Below are 17867 nucleotides of genomic sequence, written 5' to 3' on the forward strand. Positions count from 1 at the left end.
TCTTGATTCTCTGGGTGCAGTGAAAGTGGGAGACCTAAGCTCTCTGTTCCCAGTAACTTTATTTTGTACAGTCTTCTGTAAACACAAGTTTATCTTGCAAGTGTTATGATTTCAAGACCTGAGGATATGGTCACAGAAGCCCTGGAAGCTCAGAGGCTTTCGTGGAAACCGGTCCTTCTCTTCTTCTGTTTGTTTTTGGTTTAGTTGGTCTGTCATTGCTCACAAGGTCGGCTACAGGGTCAGCCGGAAAGGATCGGCAGTGCTTTCTCTCCCAGAGCTGGCTACTTAGTAAAGCAAAGGGAGATTTTACCACTTGTTATTGTTAGGTGGGAAGATAATATTCTGAGACTGACTAAAATTGTAGAATGGCACGTGAATTAACCTGATAGAGCATTTTTTTAAAAAAGGAATAGAATACTCCCTTTTTCCTTTTAACTTTTTACCTTGACATAATTTCAGACATACAGGCATGATTTCTATATACTGTTTACCCAGATTCCCCGAATGTTACCGTCTATAACATTTACTTTATCTTTTTTTCTCTCTACTCTTTATCCCTCAATACATCAATGTGTACTTTTTAGGAATAAGATATTCTTATACATAACTATAGTGCAGTTATCTAAATCAGGAAATTGACATTGGGATACTACTATTATCTGATCTATAGAATTTACTCAGATTTCACTGACTGTCCCTATACTGTCCTTTATAGCCAAAGAAATTCCCCTATCGTCAGTTTTACCCAGTTTCATAGTAGTCTCCTTAATTTTGGAATAATTCCTCTGTTTTTATCTTTCAGACTACTTATATTTTTAGAGTTCAAACCAGGTATTTGGCAGAATGTTCCTCGTTTTGTCTGATCTTTCCTCCTGGACGGTCAGATATTTGGGGCAAAAATACCACCAGTTCTGACTTTGTGATGTCAGGACTCACATAAGATCAATTTGTGCCTTTAGTGGTGATGTTAACTTGAACTACTTGGTGAAAGTCTGTCCAGTATAAAGTTACTGTTTTCTTCTTTATTTAATTAGTAATCATCTTGTGAGGAGATAATTTGAGGCTATGTAAATGTACTGGCACTCCTCAAACTGTTGTACACTGGTTTTGGCATCCATTGATGGTTTTCAGTTTAATAATTTATTACAGTTCTGATGACTGACAAACGGTGACTTTTCTAACTCCATTCCTTATGTATTCTATTGGTGGACTTTCCACTATGAGAAGGAATGTTCTTTTCACCACTGTGTAATCTGCCTGTTTGTCTGCCTGTCTCTCTGTATTAACACAGACTCATGGATTTTTATAATTTGCTGGTCACACTGGTCCAGTTTTGGCCATATGCAACTCTTTCAGCCTTTCAACTTCTGTCCTTTTGACATGGTCCCATTATTTTGAGCACTTTTCTACTTACTGGCACAATAAAATATTCCAGGTTAATCTACCTTTTTCCTCCGCAGTTATGACATCAACATTTTCACAAGGAGATATAGCTCCATTTAGTGGGGGAATGGTATTTAGAAACCAAAATAAGGGGGCTAGGGTCTTCATTAGCAGACAGAGCTAGAAAATGTAAATATGTACTTATAGACATGTGTATACACACCCCCCAGTAACAACACATACCTCCCTGTGCTCATGTTCATTCATCTGTATATTTCGAACACCATGTTTGCCTACAACAGTACCTCTAATGTCATTCTAAATGTGCATGATTAATCGTACTCCTCCTACTTATAGATCAGAAATGCCTAGAAGAGTACTTTTTAAAAATACCAATCAATATTTTCTTCCTTTGGATTGAATCTTTGCTTGGATGTTATCAGTGAATTAAAACTTACTGGTGAAAATTGTTTAAAATGTTTCCATTTAATCTTTAGCTTGGTTTTGGAGAAAAAATTATGCCGTAAACCAAACGATTTTGTCATTATGTTTTGCCTTTTCACTATAGGGGTAAAAAAGGCTCGATAGTTCTTATGTAACTACATGCAGGAAACGGTCTTACCTCTAAACAGGCCCCCCAGGTATGCATCATCCATTTTTGGTCAACATTAAAAATAAATGGTTGAGGCTATATACTGCTGTCCACAGTGGCTGATCCCCGTGGACCACATTAAACAGAGGAACATGAAGAATTTGGCCAGTGCAGTGACAATTATTCACTGAAGAAGTAAAACCTGTTAGTGGTAATTTAAGATCGCTATTGCCTTAGTTACCCAAATATTCTGTTTTGATGAAAGAGACTTGGTATAATTCAAGCTGTGTTAAGCATCTCTGTTAGCTGGAAAAGTAAGCAGGTTTTGAAGACCAGTTATTAGTAAGGGACTCTGGTTTCATTCTCTGTGCCGATTTCAGTTGGTTTATAGTGACACTGCCCTGGATTGTGCTGTCCTCACAGATTCTGAGGCCCTGTGGAGGAGGTGGGCTCAGGGGTCTGCTGGTGATGCTTACCCGGCACAGCAAGGGGGAGGGGGTGACAGTTTGGCTGTGTATTTGCTGTCTCCGCATCAAGTCATTTAAATGATGTTTTTGGAATGTCATTTGGAAGTAATGACCCTCTTTTTTCCTTGGTATAATTGTATTCTTAATAATGATAAGAATGTCTGCCTTTTTGATTTTCAAATGGAAAATAAAGTGGCCACCCTGATAGCCCCTTTTTTCCTCTCCTGTCTACCCGCTTTTATCACATTCCCTTTACCCTTCACCCTAACAGCCCCCTACAGAGTCGAGGACCCTGACAGAATTATGTTTCTCTGAAATGCAGCCGACCTCCTTAGCATGAGAGGGGACATGTTGGGCTAGAAAGAGCCCTGAGATTAAACCAGGGCGCTCAGGGTTAAGTCTTTACCCAGCTGCTCACCCTGTAGTCTTGGTATCCTGAATGTTTGGGGCTTGATTTCTTCATCTCTAGAACAGGAAGATTATTCACAACCTGTCTTTTCTGCCTGTCATACTGTCGGGGTGGATCAAGGAGATAATGTTGGGAGAAAGAGTTTTGCTATTAAGTATGAATGTGAATAGTTGTTATTTCACATTAAAATTTGCATATGGAATACAAGAACTGAATACCAAACCTAAATATAGAAGTTAGCAAAATATTTCTGAGATTTGTTTGTTGCTGTTGTTGTTGCATACTTCAGCAAGAATCAGTACTGCTATAGGATTATTGAGAACACCTCCAACTATTTCAGGGAGATATTCTTTCCAAAATTAACAATATGACCAATTAAAACAAAATTTTTTTTTTCACTCCATAGTTACCTTAAAAATATTGTGTATTAATTTCTTTCTAGTGGCCACGCATAGCTCATTGTACTGATCTATAAACTTTGTCATATTTATTACTGTTTTATTATTATTATTATTCTGCTATCAGAACTAGCCTTTCATTGAACATCTTTGTAACATCTATCACCTCATACCAATCAGATAGACATAAAATTTAGGTGAAGAATAGAACATACGGTGTCTTACTGCTCTTTTAGAATTTCTCTGGCAGGTTTTTCAGTTTTTTACCAGAAAATCCCTGATGTAGGAAAAAAAAAAAAGACTGGAACATATGGTATGATGCGATGTGTTTATTTTTAAGACATTTATATGTATGAGTCTTTGCATAGGAAAAACTCTGAGCTAATAAAGATTTTATAGTTATAGTTATTTTGTGTGGTGGGATTATAAGGAACTTCAAATATGTAAAGTCATGTTTCTGTAGTGTTGTAATTCTCCAAAGTGAGGATTTATTTATTTTTTTGGTAATGAAGTAAGAGTAAAGATGAAAAACTTGGTGAGGTGGAAGTTTCTTTTAAACTTTACATACCACAAAGCTGACTCCTGCTTGTCTATTTCTTTTTAAAAATTACTAATCACGGTGATTTCTGAAATCTCACAGCATATGGGCCAGGTGTGGAAATGCATGGGCTTCTGTCTCTTGCTGAAGCTGGCAGTCGGGGGGAGGGGGCGCTGGGTCCTTCTCTTTGGCAGAGCGTCTCTCCCAGATTAATCCAAGTTCACTTTATGTTGACACTGGGTACTTTGTGGGAGTTCTGACTCCACAGAAGTTTTAAATCCATCCCCCAAAGTCATCCCTTAATACAAAGATTTAATTAGATAATCCGCAAAGCATTTTAAAAGCAAGAATAAATCAGAAGGGACTGCTGTCCCCATTAAATTTTTCGGGTGAAGATTAGGTCAAAAAACCTAAATCTGTGGTCATTTCCTAAGAACAACAAAACAGAAACAAGCCCTTGACAATGATACAAATAAAATACATTTTGTATGAAGTTATGGTTACATACATCTGGGTGCTTACCTTTAAGTATGGGGGTTTTGAGAAAAATAACCCTGATCTATTTTTTAAAAAAAAAAAATTTGTGTTTTCATCTGTTGCTAAAAGTCCAAAGGAGCTAGATCCATTTTCGTTTAATTCGGAAGGTGTGTGATTGGGATGGCCTGGCTTTGGGTGTGAACTACGGAGTGCATATAACACCACAGAGCTCTGGGGAAACCAAAGCTGTGGGCAGATGTCATTTGGAAGTGAAAACTAAGCACAGGGACTGTAGATTAGGGTGCTGTGAGCTGGCTGGGGCAATGTTGACAATCAGGAATCGTCAATGGGAATTGTACATAGGAAGTCTCAAGGGCAGAGGGGCAGCTGCGGGCACTGATTTGCAGTTACGCCACTTTGGGAACTCTGAGAACTCCAGGGTGAGTAGCGGCCACAGCGTGATTTCTTCTAATGAGGATTAATGATTCCTTGGAGCCTCGCAGAGGAAGGCAGCTGGTATGGAGCTAGTCTTCCACACGCAGCAGTGAGTGGAGGATCCCTCTGACTTTCACCCAGGCTTTGCCTATTGTGATGGCCATTTGAACTGCACAGAGACGGGGTCCCACCCCTTTTCTCCTGAGGGCGGCACTCCCTGCTGCTTGGGTGGTTCTTTTGACTCTCTCATTTCCATCTTTCCTCACTATTTCCTGCTGTCATTTGAACTTAAAGCCTAACAGTGTCTGATTTCATAGCCACGCTGTCACTCCCCCACCCCCCCCATGCAAGTCTATTACTGTTACAAGTCTAAAAATGAGCTAAATATGTTTATTGTTTATTTTTGAGTATTTGGAGAAAAACCGTAGGGTAGGACAATTGATCCTGGCAACCTAATCTAAAAGACAGGGGGTTTTTGCCTTGATTCTTTTGGTAGAACGTTTTTTGCCAGGAAATGATGTTTCCAGGCAGTTGACTTCAGGATGTGTTAGCCAGATACGTGTAGCCCCTATCCAAAAAATATGGTTAGGTGTTGATTTACAAAATTAAGTGGGGGATGCTTGATGTAGAGTGATCTCTGATTGTGGCTTGTTGAAAAGTCTTCGTGTGGTACGAGTTCTTAGGTTAATAGTGGAAGAGAAACTGAAAGTGGACAATGTCCACTCGTCAGGTGTCCCCTTAGTTCAGCCTGATATGAGGTAGACCAGACAGACTGTGTGGAGAGTGAATGTGTAGTACCTGGCTCCAGGGAGTTTACCTGTGACACCTGGGTTTAGAAGACGATAACTGATACTGTGTTTAATTAGAAGGCCAGCTGCTATAAATGGTGATTAAGAACCATGAACTGTGGAATCAGCTTTTGAATTCCTGTTCTGACATTTGCTACTTTTGAGACCGTGGACAAGCTTCTTATCATTGCTTTCTTCTGTAAAACAGGGACAATGTTACATATATCACAGGATTGCCATAATAAAGCAAATCAGTGCAAGTGTCTGAATGCTGTAAATTGGGTCTGAACACTCTCCAGGTGGTTAGCTATGCTGTGCCATTTCCTGTAGGTCCTTAGAGGCTGAGCTGCCGGGGCCTTCCAGCACACCAGGGCTTTGGTGATGGCTGTCTGGCACTGTTTCATAAACTTGACATTACAGTTGTGAATAGACCATTTTAATTTGTTTTAGATTTCTTTTTGAAATTAGTGACACTTTGAATCCAGATTGCATAAGAGCTCCCGCCTCCTAAAGCCATGTAAATCACAATAATTGATCAATCAGGGGGTAATGCTTAATATACGTCTTAGTGTGAACAGCATGGTAATTCATTGCATATGTGCCGACTTACATGTCCTAAAAATAAAGTCAAACAATTGCACATTCAATATCAGCTGTTTTTAAATAAGTGCCAGAACAGATTAAGGTTTCTGTTTTTATATTGACTCATGAGGAATATTAGGATTTTATTAAAATTGTGAAGAGTTTGTATTTCTTTAATGAAAACTTCCCTTAAGATTGTGATTGTATTTAATTTCTGTTTAGGGTAACATTTTAAAATCTTGACATTCATGTAATATACCAGTGCAGAAAAATTGAAAATACAATAAAGCATTAAAGATGATTATAGAAACCCTTACTGATACTAAGCGTTATCTTGACAAAATAAATTTATCAGTTTTATCATTCAGGAATTGATATTGGGCATATGTGCTGGAATCTATTGGGACATGGAAATTGCATAAAGGACACATAATATTTTCATTACTTGTTCTAAACTCTAGCTTAAACGAAATAGAGGAAGTTCAAGTAGAACAGGATTAAGTATGATTTAGTTCCAATATTGTTATTAGATTTCTGGTGCTTGTGTCATTCTTTGAACTGTCTGAGTCAGTGTGCTGACAGATGGGTGAGATAATATTAACATCTAATGAGGATTTTGGATAGAATCACCAGTGATAAAGGAATTGGGGAACAGAGAGAATCAAGCACGAAAAAGTATTTCATCACTTTTATTGAAAGCTTGAAACTTTTTTTTTTTCCATGAGAGTCAGCTTTAGATAGAGATAAAAGAAAATCTGTACCCATTGGGTGGCTGTGTTTGCAGGTACCAAGAATCTATCCTAGAATCCTGGCATCCTGCCTATATATATACACACACACACACACACATATATATTTACATGCTATTTTCATGACAAACAACCCCCAGATTTACCAACTCTTGATTGAGCTAGTTAGAAAACGAGGCCGGGGTCAGCTTGGCTGCATTAGGACTGTGTGGACATCTGATTGTTGACTAGGCAGCTTCCAGGGGTTAGCTGCTGGTCAGCTATAGCTTGAAACCTCTTAATACTCTCAATGGAGCGACATCTTTGTTTTCTTCAGTTATTAAAAGATAAGTTTGAAAGCTAAAGAAAGGAGCAACTTTCTCCTTTCCTTTAAAAGGATGATGGTGACAAAGTTGGTGAAGTTTATAAGTTCTCCACTCAAATGCCTAAATTAACCTCTTATTTTGGAGGACTTACTTGGAGGACTAATTCTCTTTGGGATATGAAACAGTACAGAGAAACATAATCAAACTGAGGAAGGACACGAAATGCCCGGTTTGGCAGAATCATTTTCAGAGAATTGTTACATCAGTATTTTCATTTTAATGGAGCCCTAAACCATACTGGAACTGTTATTAGCCACAGCCTTTTAATTTACTGTGTTTTAACAGATAAGAGTTTTTTTAGATTGCTTAGTATTATAAAGCTCATAAAATGTACTTTGTATATGTGTGAGTCTACATCAGCAGTTCGCAACCTGTGGGTCTTGAGCCACAGGAACTGTATTAAAGGGCTGTGGCATTAGGAAGGTTGAGAACCACTGCTCTCCGGGAGTACGTATGTGAGTCTGTGAATGTTTATGCCTGAACACAAGCACTTTATGGGCTTCACATTATTTAACTGCTGGGAGTTTGTCTCCATTCACTCACTAAAGACCCAGGATAAATTGGGTGAAGTTTTAAGATATTTTGAATATAGTCCATGTTGAATAGCCTTTATATTTTACAAGAGGTAAAAGGAGAATCCTTTGGGCAAGTTGTATTATCTAAAGTAGTAGCAAACACCTCTTTGTTTTGGCAAAGGGACTGAATTACACATGAAGACTATTAATAGGTAAGTTTAGGTTAATTTCCTTAATGCACTAAGTACATCTATTAAGTGAAATTGAAGAATCCCATCTATTAAAATTCCTGGATTTAACGGGACAGAGAATTACACTGATTCAGAGAGAAAAGGACTAGGAAAGGAGTTGCTCTTTCTATTGAAATGATACTTTCCTTTGAAAGTTAAGCCCATATCAAGGGTTTGTTGTTGTTTGCTACAATATTAAAAGTTTTCGGTGCCAGGAGCTGTTTGCGACCTTTTGTTGTAATCTGTCTCAGTTCTAAGTGATCTTTTAAAACGTAAATTGATAGAGAGAGAAGCAGAATTTCATGTATTTCCGTATGTTCTGAGTCAGCCTCTTCCAGTGATTATTAAGCATGATGTATGGGGGAAGTACAAGGTAAAATGGCATAAAAATATGTGTCATCTCCTGGGAGGACTGACCATTAAACTGTCTTAAATTATGCAAAAGAGGAAATCAGTCCTTGTGACGTATCTGTCATAGCGGAGGGAGAGAATCCACCTTCATCTGAGCATCCAGAGAGAAGGGTGGGCACTGATCAGCAAACCTACGTGTCTCTCAGACTTTAGTTGGGCGTATACTATGTACCACCTGCTCAGATTTTGCCATGTATGTGCCACCTGTTTTGCTAAATAGTTAAATTTATTTTAAAAAGAAACTGTGTGTCATGACTGTAAATGGGAAGCCATTTTCACTAGCTGTAAATACAAAATAAGAGTAAAGATTAAAACAATAAAAATGTCGTGTTAGTAAATTCAAGCTAGATCATTTGCTTGCGAAAACTCTGATTCTTGAGTCTTACTTTCTTTTCTGTTGCCTTAAGGACAAAATTAGTGGGCTTAGAAGTCAGGATGGTGAATGGGAACAGGCCTAAGGAGAATTTGGGGGGTGCTGGTCCTATTTTATTCCTCCCATGGGTTCAGGAATGAGTTCATGCCGTGGAAATGTATCAACATATATACTTAGGATGGATTCACTTTCTGTTACATTTAGCCCCAAATTGCCTCTGTCCCCTAGATGTGATCAGACAAGTTGGAGATGGATAACGGGCTGATTTGCAAATCATGTTATTAAGGTCCCACAGTCGCACGGCCCAGGGCCACCTACTATAACATGTTCCAGCCTGAGCTAAATTCTGTGTCACTATTTTCATTTGGCTGGTTGAGGGAAGAAGGAACCTTTCGAGATTAGAAGCCACTACAAAGTGGAAGAATTCTGTCATTGTTCAAAACTTTCAGAGGCATAGATAAACACTAATATTAATGTCATGGGCTGGAAATCAGGGAAGCCCTCTTTGATAAACAAACTTTTGTTTGTTTTTAGACATTTTTGAAAAACGCTATTGTCTTTGCGTCCCAGTTGTAGCTAGTGCTGTATGTCCATTTGTTGGTTGATGTAGCCCAAATGTGAATGTAAGTAGAGCCCTAACAGCAGGTCATTCGACACTGCTCTTTGATAGGGCATGTTGCCAACTTTTGGGGGGTTGACCTATAGAAAGAAATGTTTTCTATATGTATGGCCTAATGTAGCACTTATGAAAGATAGTCATCGTTAACACTTGTAGAGTATTTCTATTCTGTTCTTTTATTTTAATGCTGTTTGCCACCCACTGAATTGATTTCATGGCTCACTGAAGGGCAGCCATCCACAGGTGGAAAGCACTCTGCCATGGAGGACTGAGCTGTACCTTCCAAGCTGACGGCAGTTGTCTTTTGCTGATATTATTCCCTGGAATTTGTTGGATCTGCTGATGGCAAGTCTCAGTCCAACCTGTTGTGACAAGAATGGAATCAGATTTGGTGTTAGGATATAGGACTATATTTGTAAAAATAATCTCCTCTGCTGTCAGCTTTCCACTTGTGACCTTCTGAGGCCAAGGTCATGAGCTCTGCATGCCACCAGCAGATGGGTGGCATTAGCCAGTGGTCAATTGTGTCAGAATGGACTTAACAACAAAGGAACCTGGGTCCCGTCTCTGGAAGCCTAACTCTGTTTCTAAGTGTGGCACTTTGGTGTGCAGGGTAATTTCTCCCCCAACTGAGGAAATTTGTATCAGCCTGGTATTAGATCTGGATGCTTTGTGTGGAGTGTGTTGTGATTGCCTGCATTCTAGATTCTGTTCGTAATGTTGTCAGTTATAACTAAATAGGCTTCTGAATCCAGCATCTGTTGGATCCTAAGATAGGCTGTCCCTATGAGGTTTGCAATTTGTTAGGGAAGCACTGAGGAGACCCCTGCTTGGATATAAACTATCAAGAGAGGGACACATTGAGTAAGCCCTGTTGTAGCAGCCCATATAGCTTATGGCTAGGAGGAGTGAGAGTTATAAGGAATACCTGTAATGGAACACCTTGGTGGAAAGAGCATGGAGAGGGATTTAGCTCTCCTAACAAGCATGAGAGCTCACGAGATGAGAGCATTGGTGAATTGGCAGTCTCCACACCTGAGGTGTTGAGACGCATGAGCTCAGCCTTATATTAGGGTAGAGGAGCAGGCAGTCGGGAGCATGCGCATTCTATCACGGACACACTCTGACTCTATCTCCTCTCCTGCCTGCAGAACGCCAGCACGGCGTCTCTCTGCTGAAGACTACCAAGCTCTGCTAAAGGCTAAGATCTATCTTTCTAAGAAGACTGCTTTACTCTCTCTAAGACATTCTCTCTCTCCCCAGCTACAGTAGATAGCCCTCAAGCACCTAAGAGAAACTGTTCCTGAGCAAGGTAGCTTAGCAGTCTGTGCCTGGAACCTACCTAAGCCGGGCCTGAGATCTGGCCAGTCCCGGGCCTTTATCCCTGTACCTGCCATGTTCCCTGTACCTAGTATACCCATGCCTAGTCCCTGGACGGACTATTTATTTGATCAGGAAATACATCTGTTGCCTAACTTGGGAATAGACTTTCAAGTCATGTGACCAACTTCTGAGGGTGAAACTGCAGGGAGTCTAACATTAGAAGCGTTCAAGGCAGGTGACAGATATGTCATGAGGCCTTGAGGACATTTGATACTTTGACAACACCTCCTGCAGACAGGTGGAATCTGCCAGCTGTCCATACAGGAATAGTAGCGGGTTAAAATAGATATCTCTCCCAGTGCCAGGAGGAATTCAGGAGTAGAGAGACCTTTATTTGGAAGCAAGAGAGTATATGGACTTGCCAGAGAGCCCTCGTGAGGAAGCCCTAATTTTGCTTTTGTTTTTCTCTTTTAAAAAAGGTCAATATAATGGCAGCTTTAAAAAATCAGGAGTTTAATTTTGGGTATACCACAGTGGGTTTTATAAACTAAACTTCAAAAGTCTGCTGCACTTATGAATTTCATCTTTATATTTTAATTAAAGCATTTTTCTTTGTCTGTTCAGTGATAAGATGTAGGAAATTGCGTTACTATCTCTGGTTAACTCAGGTTCAGTGAGAGAGAGCCTGGATTTCCTTTAGTGGTTGTGCTTTTGGCTTAATGAAACTGTCGCCTTTGCCGCTGTATTTGGAAAATACCTAATGGTACTCACCTTTGTCCCTTCCTGCTTACTGACTTGGATCTTACCTTCCTGTCAAAGCCAGTGTAAAAGCAATAGCAGCTAAGTTCTAGAAGATGCTTTTGCTCACTTCTGAGCATGCCATTTTCTGTGACACAAGTCACTGTTGTTGCCACAGAATTTTCATACGTGTTCCAGGAAATAATTCCTTTGCCCCAGTTGCTTAATTAAACCAGATTCTCAGTGAAGCAGTAAACCACAGTGGAACTTTCTGAAGGCTTCTCTGGGGGAGTGCAAATGAGAGAAGATTAAACAAAGGCCTGGGGAGAGGCCTTCATGTCTTCCTGACACCGGCCCACGCCCCACGAGAGGTTTGATGAGCAAGATGGTGTTTGAAGGCTGTGATAGCAAACAGATTTATTTTATCTTTTTACTGTTCCTTTTCTACCAAAGTGTTCAATTCTGTGTTCTGTGCTGGACTAGTGAGGAAAGATGAAAATAGATAAATGTTTTCATGAAATGAATATTAAGTTGAACCGTATAAATCTTAATATAAATGAAGAGATCAAATGGGAATTTTATAATTGACATTCCTGATTTTTTTTCTATTAACATTTGCTGACAGAAACTTTTGTTTTTTTGCAGTCTTTGGCCAGGGCTGGGTTTGAACCTGTCACCTCCGGCATGTGGGGCCCGGTGCCCTACTCTTTTGAGCCATAGGCGCTGCCCTGCTGACAAAAACTTTTAAAACCTAAATTCATCAACTTTAGAATGGAAAATAGCATAGAACAACGATCTTAATTTTTCCTTTGAACACTTAAGAAAGAAACTAAAGTTGTTTAGAATTAGTGAAGTATCTGTTGGTGTCTTTATAAGCCAGCCAACCTAAAGCTGCAATGTTATCTCTGGAAATTGGCAGCAGCCTGGACTTGAATTAAAATAGTTTATTTTGGGGAAAAAATTATGTTTTTTGTTAATGATTTCAAAAGGAGACTATAAAAATGGTGCAGTTTCTCAACCCTTTCAGGGTGTAGGACGGCAGAATTCATTCAAATGGATTTTTTTAGTGAGTGATATATCAATTACACAGGTAAGTTATAAAAGTAGTGGTAAGCTCTCTGCATGATTAATTGATTTTGTTAACACATATCTGTCATTTTTAGCGTATTTAATTTAGCATTTTGCTTAGCTGATACCCTAACAGAAATAAACATATTAATGATCAAATGCAATCTAGTGTTTGTGTTTCCTGTTGAAAGACTGCCATGGAATGCTGTTATTTAATAAATTCCATTCATTGCTAATTCCAGAATCTAAACCAAAACAACACAAAAAAGAAGAATTAAAATAGTTGTTACAAGCAACTTTAAAACAAACAAATAAAAAAAAAAACTAAGTGGTTTTATTAGTAATAAATGTTTCCTTCCCCACCCCGAGGTCAGCTTTCATTTTTTTTCTCACCCACAACACATGTATATATTTGTACACACACATGCACGCAGACACGCACACCCCATTAAATGGAGCACTACCCAATTAAAAAATAAAGGTTGATAACTTGTCCTGAAAATGTAACCACTTTTAATTAAGCAAGGGGTATCTTTAGTGCTCAGGTTCAACTCCAAAGTGACAAGGGTCTGCCTGTCTTTGCCTTGTTGTCTGAGTGGAAGTGGTTCTTTTTTTTCCCTATTCTTCTTCTTTTCCCCTTCCCTTCTAACTTAATCTCCTTGACGCCTGAAGTTCAGTAGCAGTCACAGAAGATGCTCCTGTAATTGTAACAAGGACAGCAGATTCTGCTCATTAAGAGTGTTGAATTAAAGCTCTCAGGTTGTATAATAAATGACCTGCTGTTTTCTTCTTTCTTTTTTCTCCCTTCATGTACCCCACCAGACAGAGGGAATGTCCTGGCCTTGTCAGAGAGAGAAAAGAACTGCCGTGGCATTGGAAGGGGAAGCATAACGCTAATTGTTGGTGGTTTAATGTTACAGACCACCTATGAGACAAAGCTAGACCGTAAGGTCTTTGGGACCTTATTTAAGGAAACTCAAGTGTCATTTTGATTTAATTTAGGAGAGTGCTGAAAGTGATAGTAGACACATTGCTAAATGTCTCTGGTTTCTGGAGACTGGAAACAAGTTGGATTCCCATGACCGGAGTCTAATGGGAGACAACTCATTCCATCATAAGTTAGTGAGATAGTCACTGTCATGATCTGGCCATCTGGGGCACAAACTCCTGCAGTGACAGATTGAAGGAGTGTGGTTTCAGGGGAGTATAAACTGGAATGAGCCTGTCTTGTCATGTTCTACTTTATTTGTCGATCTTTCTCCCTTTCTGATGCTGAATTTTGTTTTGGGTGCTGGAAGGGCTTATGGGAAAAGAGAAGGTCCTGACTGCTGTCACCTTTGCAGAGTGTAACTGGATGGTCCCACGGGGAGAGATGGGAAAGAGTGCTGAACACCATGGGTGGGGTACCCAGGGAGTCCACATGCATGTCCCCCATTGAAAAGGTCTCTGGACTCAAACAGCCTCGGGCTGTTTTTAGTTTTCAGATTAGTATTGTTAATCAGTTATTACCAGTTCATAGACATGCTTATGAACTTAGCGTCCATACATGTAAGATTCCATCCCAGCAGTCGTGATGAGCAGCGTATGTGTAGCAGATAAGGGTCAGCTCACTGCGTGGGTTTGAATCCCAGCCCTGATGATATTAGCTGTGTAGCGTTGGCAAGTTACTTTTCTGGACTTTTGTTTTTTCATCTAAAAGATGAGGATGGACAGTCTCTATTTCACGTAAAGTCAGGTGTGCTGATCAAATGAGTTAATACACCTAAAGCTCAAGATTTCAGAAGCTCTTAGAAGAGTTCTTAGCACATGACAGATACTCATGACATTGTGATTATTGATTATGATGACAGGTCGTTTCTGTTTGTGAGGAGCCTACTGTATGCTGTGAGCTGAGGACATAAGCTGCTTATCCGGGTGCTGTTTTGTTTCATTCTCTCCCCAACCCTGCAGTAGCCGTGGTCTCATTGTCATTATACAGGTGGCACCCCCGGACTCAGGTTAAGTGACCGATAGAGGTCACCCAGCTGGCGATTGAGGACAACAGAGTCCAAATCTCCGTCTGGCTCTGGGTGCTTTCCTTCCTGTCCCATTTCTGCCCAGCCAGATCCCGGGCCAGTGAAAGACTATTGAAGCCTCATTAAGTGAACAAGCATATTATAAAACTACGTGTGCGCATATATAAACAATAACATTACAACAGCATAATGTCGATTTTATATACATATAAAATATAAATTTTCTTTTCAAAAGTTATTTTTGATAGTATAGATATAGGAAATAGTGAGGATTTGCACACATCAAGATGCCAGCAGTAACAGCTCGTAGAAGGGGTGGGTTCTGAGTTATTTTTATTAATACCGGTAATACATTTCTTTTTTAAAAAAACATTTCATTGAACACACCACCGGAAATTAAAGTGTTATGTGGAGTTGCCATTATCATTGAAACAATAGAAATTTTAAAATGAAAAAGACAAATCTCCACCTGCCTTCCTCTCCTTTCCTTCTTCCCACGTCCCAGGAAGGCTGTTGCAGCCCGGCACCTTCCATGGCCTTCTCTGAGATTATATAAAATAGAAACACATGTACGCATGTGACATGTCCATTTTTCTTTCCTCTTTTTGATCCTTGTCCTCACAGGTTACGCAGATGCAATCCTACTGTACTCGACACGTTTCCTTTCACAGTGTCTAACGCCCATTCCTCCGATGGAGACAGATACGTGTATAACGCCTTGGCTTTCATAGATGCTTGCTGTGTCATCATCTGGTTGTGACTGTCACTGAAACAGTTTATTCAGTGACACTTCAGTTGACAAATCCTTAAATTATTTTGCATTTTTGGACCTGCACACAGTACTACAATGATGTCTCTCTACATATTTCCTGTAGTCCTGGGATTCAGATTCAAAATGTTGACTATAACGTACATTCATATAATGTTTAAAATTTCATTTTCCCCAGTAGGCAAATATTTCTTTGTAATCTTTATATAAATCTTTATTTATATTTTAAATAAAATATGCATAACTAGGTGACCAAACATTTCCCACCTGCACACAGACGTACCCACACAAATTCCAAGGCTGGTCCTTGGTAGATGTGTCTTCCAGAGGTGGAGTCAACATTTATTCAAAGACGGAACATGAGATAGTTGGCTGCATGTGCTCATGGCATGGGGAGTGTTTAGTGTGTGTGTTCTAAAATGTGGAGAAATGGAGAAGACATACTGAGCACATTATAGTTCTTTTCACCTCCTCAGCTGAAAAGAAAGCCCTCCACCCTCCCACTGCCATACATGCATATTCCTTCTGTGAAGAATTCTTTCTAAGAAGAGTTGTGTGTTCATGTAGATCTGTTCTTCTGTATATAGGAGTATGTTTGAACCTTGGAATTTATGCTTGAGTAAACCCTGATCCCCCAAATTTATATCCCTCTCTCCATCAAGGGTGTTTAAAATGAAACCTGTTATGGGATGCTTCGGCTATGTTATATCAAAATTGTTGACTGATACTATAAAGGCAGCTGTATAGTACTTGAGAATTGAAGATGAATTTTGTGGTTACAAAGCAAGATACAAAATAATAAAGCAAAAACAATACCTAGTCATTTAGGGTACCCTGCCACAGCTGCTTGAAGAGCGTAAGATCAGGGCCATCTGCCCTTTTACCAGGCATACTGAAGTCAGGATTAAATAAAAGTCCTATTTTGAGTCTTAGGCTGGATGTCAAGAGATTGCCTCACAGGTAAAACAGCCGTAGCCACAGATGAGGCCCCGCTGTTACTTGAGGACCTAGACCATTTGGATGGAGTCCCATCCAGCCCTCTCTGTGTGTCCAATTGCACTCCGTAAGGAGTAGTGCCTGGTGACATCACAGGCTCACTCTGAGTCAGTGGAGAGTAAGGCACAATACGCAGAGTGATGGGGAATGCTCCAACTAGTGGAGCAGGAGAGCCAGGAGAATGCTGCTGTGTTTCTTCCCTGCCTGAGCTCATGTGGCTGGGAGCTGGCCGCGTGCTGGGGCAGAAGACTACCTTCTCTCTCATCTCAGATTTCTCTGTGGTCTGGGGGAGACAGAACCCTGAAAGGATCTGAAGAAAGCTCTGGATCTGCTTGCCCAAAAATGCTCATTCTCATAGTCTCTGCCTCACACATGTATGCACATTTATTCTGTGGGACCCATAGACTCCTTAGAACCCTCCACAGCCCTCGTTTCCATCCTTAACCTTTTTTTTTTTTTTAAATAGTATCTCACTCTGTTGCCCTGGGTAGAGTGCCACGGCATCATAGCTCACAGCAGCCCCAACTCCTAGGTTCAAGTGATCTTCCTGCCCCAGCCTCCTGAGTAGCCGAGACTACAGACACCGGCCACACTGCCCAGCTCATTTTTTTATTTTTAGTAGGTATAGGGTCTTACCTTGCTCAGGTTGGTCTTGAACTTAAGAGATCCTCTCACCTTGCTCTCTCAGAGTGCTAGGATTAAAGGCGTGAGCCACTGTGCGCGGCCCATCCCTAAGCTCTTTGAAAGGTCCTAGGCAAAGCTCTGAAAATTGATATTCTCCCTCAGTGAAGAGCAACTCAATCCTAAAATGGCCTTTCAATTTTCAGCTGGATAAACACATACAGAATATAAAGACTTGAGGGTACAAGGTACCAAATAACATAAAAATGATAGGCAGAGACGTAGGGGGATGTGAAGGGTCTTCCTCTCATGGAGCAAGGTATTCGGGACTCATCACCTCTTCAGTGGCATTTGAAATTTATAACATTTTCTACATAGGTCTGAGGAGCTTAATCTAAATATCATGATGTAAATCTGTCCACACCAGTATACATACAAACATGTGCATGCACACACACACTTCATATCTCATAGGATAGATCCCAGGGAGCAGTCTGCCTATCCATTCAGGGTTGGGACCACATTAACAGCTTTAAACCAATGGGAGTTTCAAGAACAATGTTGCAGTAATATTAAGAAATAACCCCTGAGCTGCACCTTTATTATATCAATAATCAGGTCCTTGGTGGCAGGCCTCTTCTGTGGGAGTGAGGTCCATGCTCAACACAGGGGCAGCTTTCAGTGTCCCACATCCAGAAAAGCTGGTAAGATTTAGTCTCTGTCATTTACAAATTCAGGCTAATTCTCAACACCACTTCACCTCCATGTTCTTATCTGAAATATGGAAGTCATAGTACTACTTTCAAAATAAGCTTGTTGGAATCTGTTTTTTTGTTTGTTTGTTTGTTTGGAGACAGAGACTCAAGCTGTCGCTCTCAGTAGAGTGGTATAGCATCACAGCTCACAGCAACCTCAAACTCTTGGGCTCAAGCTATTCTCTTGCCTTAGCCTCCCAAGTAGCTGGGACCACAGGTGCCTGCCAAAATGCCTGTCTATTTTTTTGTTG

The 17867-nt window shown here is 40.2% G+C and overlaps 1 protein-coding gene and 1 pseudogene across 1 annotated transcript in view; both read left to right on the forward strand.

The window, feature by feature from the left end:
• PDZRN3 (PDZ domain containing ring finger 3) overlaps positions 1 to 17867 on the forward strand; it is a 235080-nt gene that overhangs the window by 27684 nt on the left and 189529 nt on the right. The window lies entirely within an intron of this gene.
• LOC111723798 lies at positions 3464 to 3529 on the forward strand (annotated as a pseudogene).

The sequence above is a fragment of the Otolemur garnettii genome, unplaced genomic scaffold (genome assembly GCF_000181295.1).
Source record: "Otolemur garnettii isolate 467f Iridium unplaced genomic scaffold, OtoGar3 scaffold00015, whole genome shotgun sequence".
Lineage (NCBI taxonomy): Eukaryota > Metazoa > Chordata > Mammalia > Primates > Galagidae > Otolemur > Otolemur garnettii.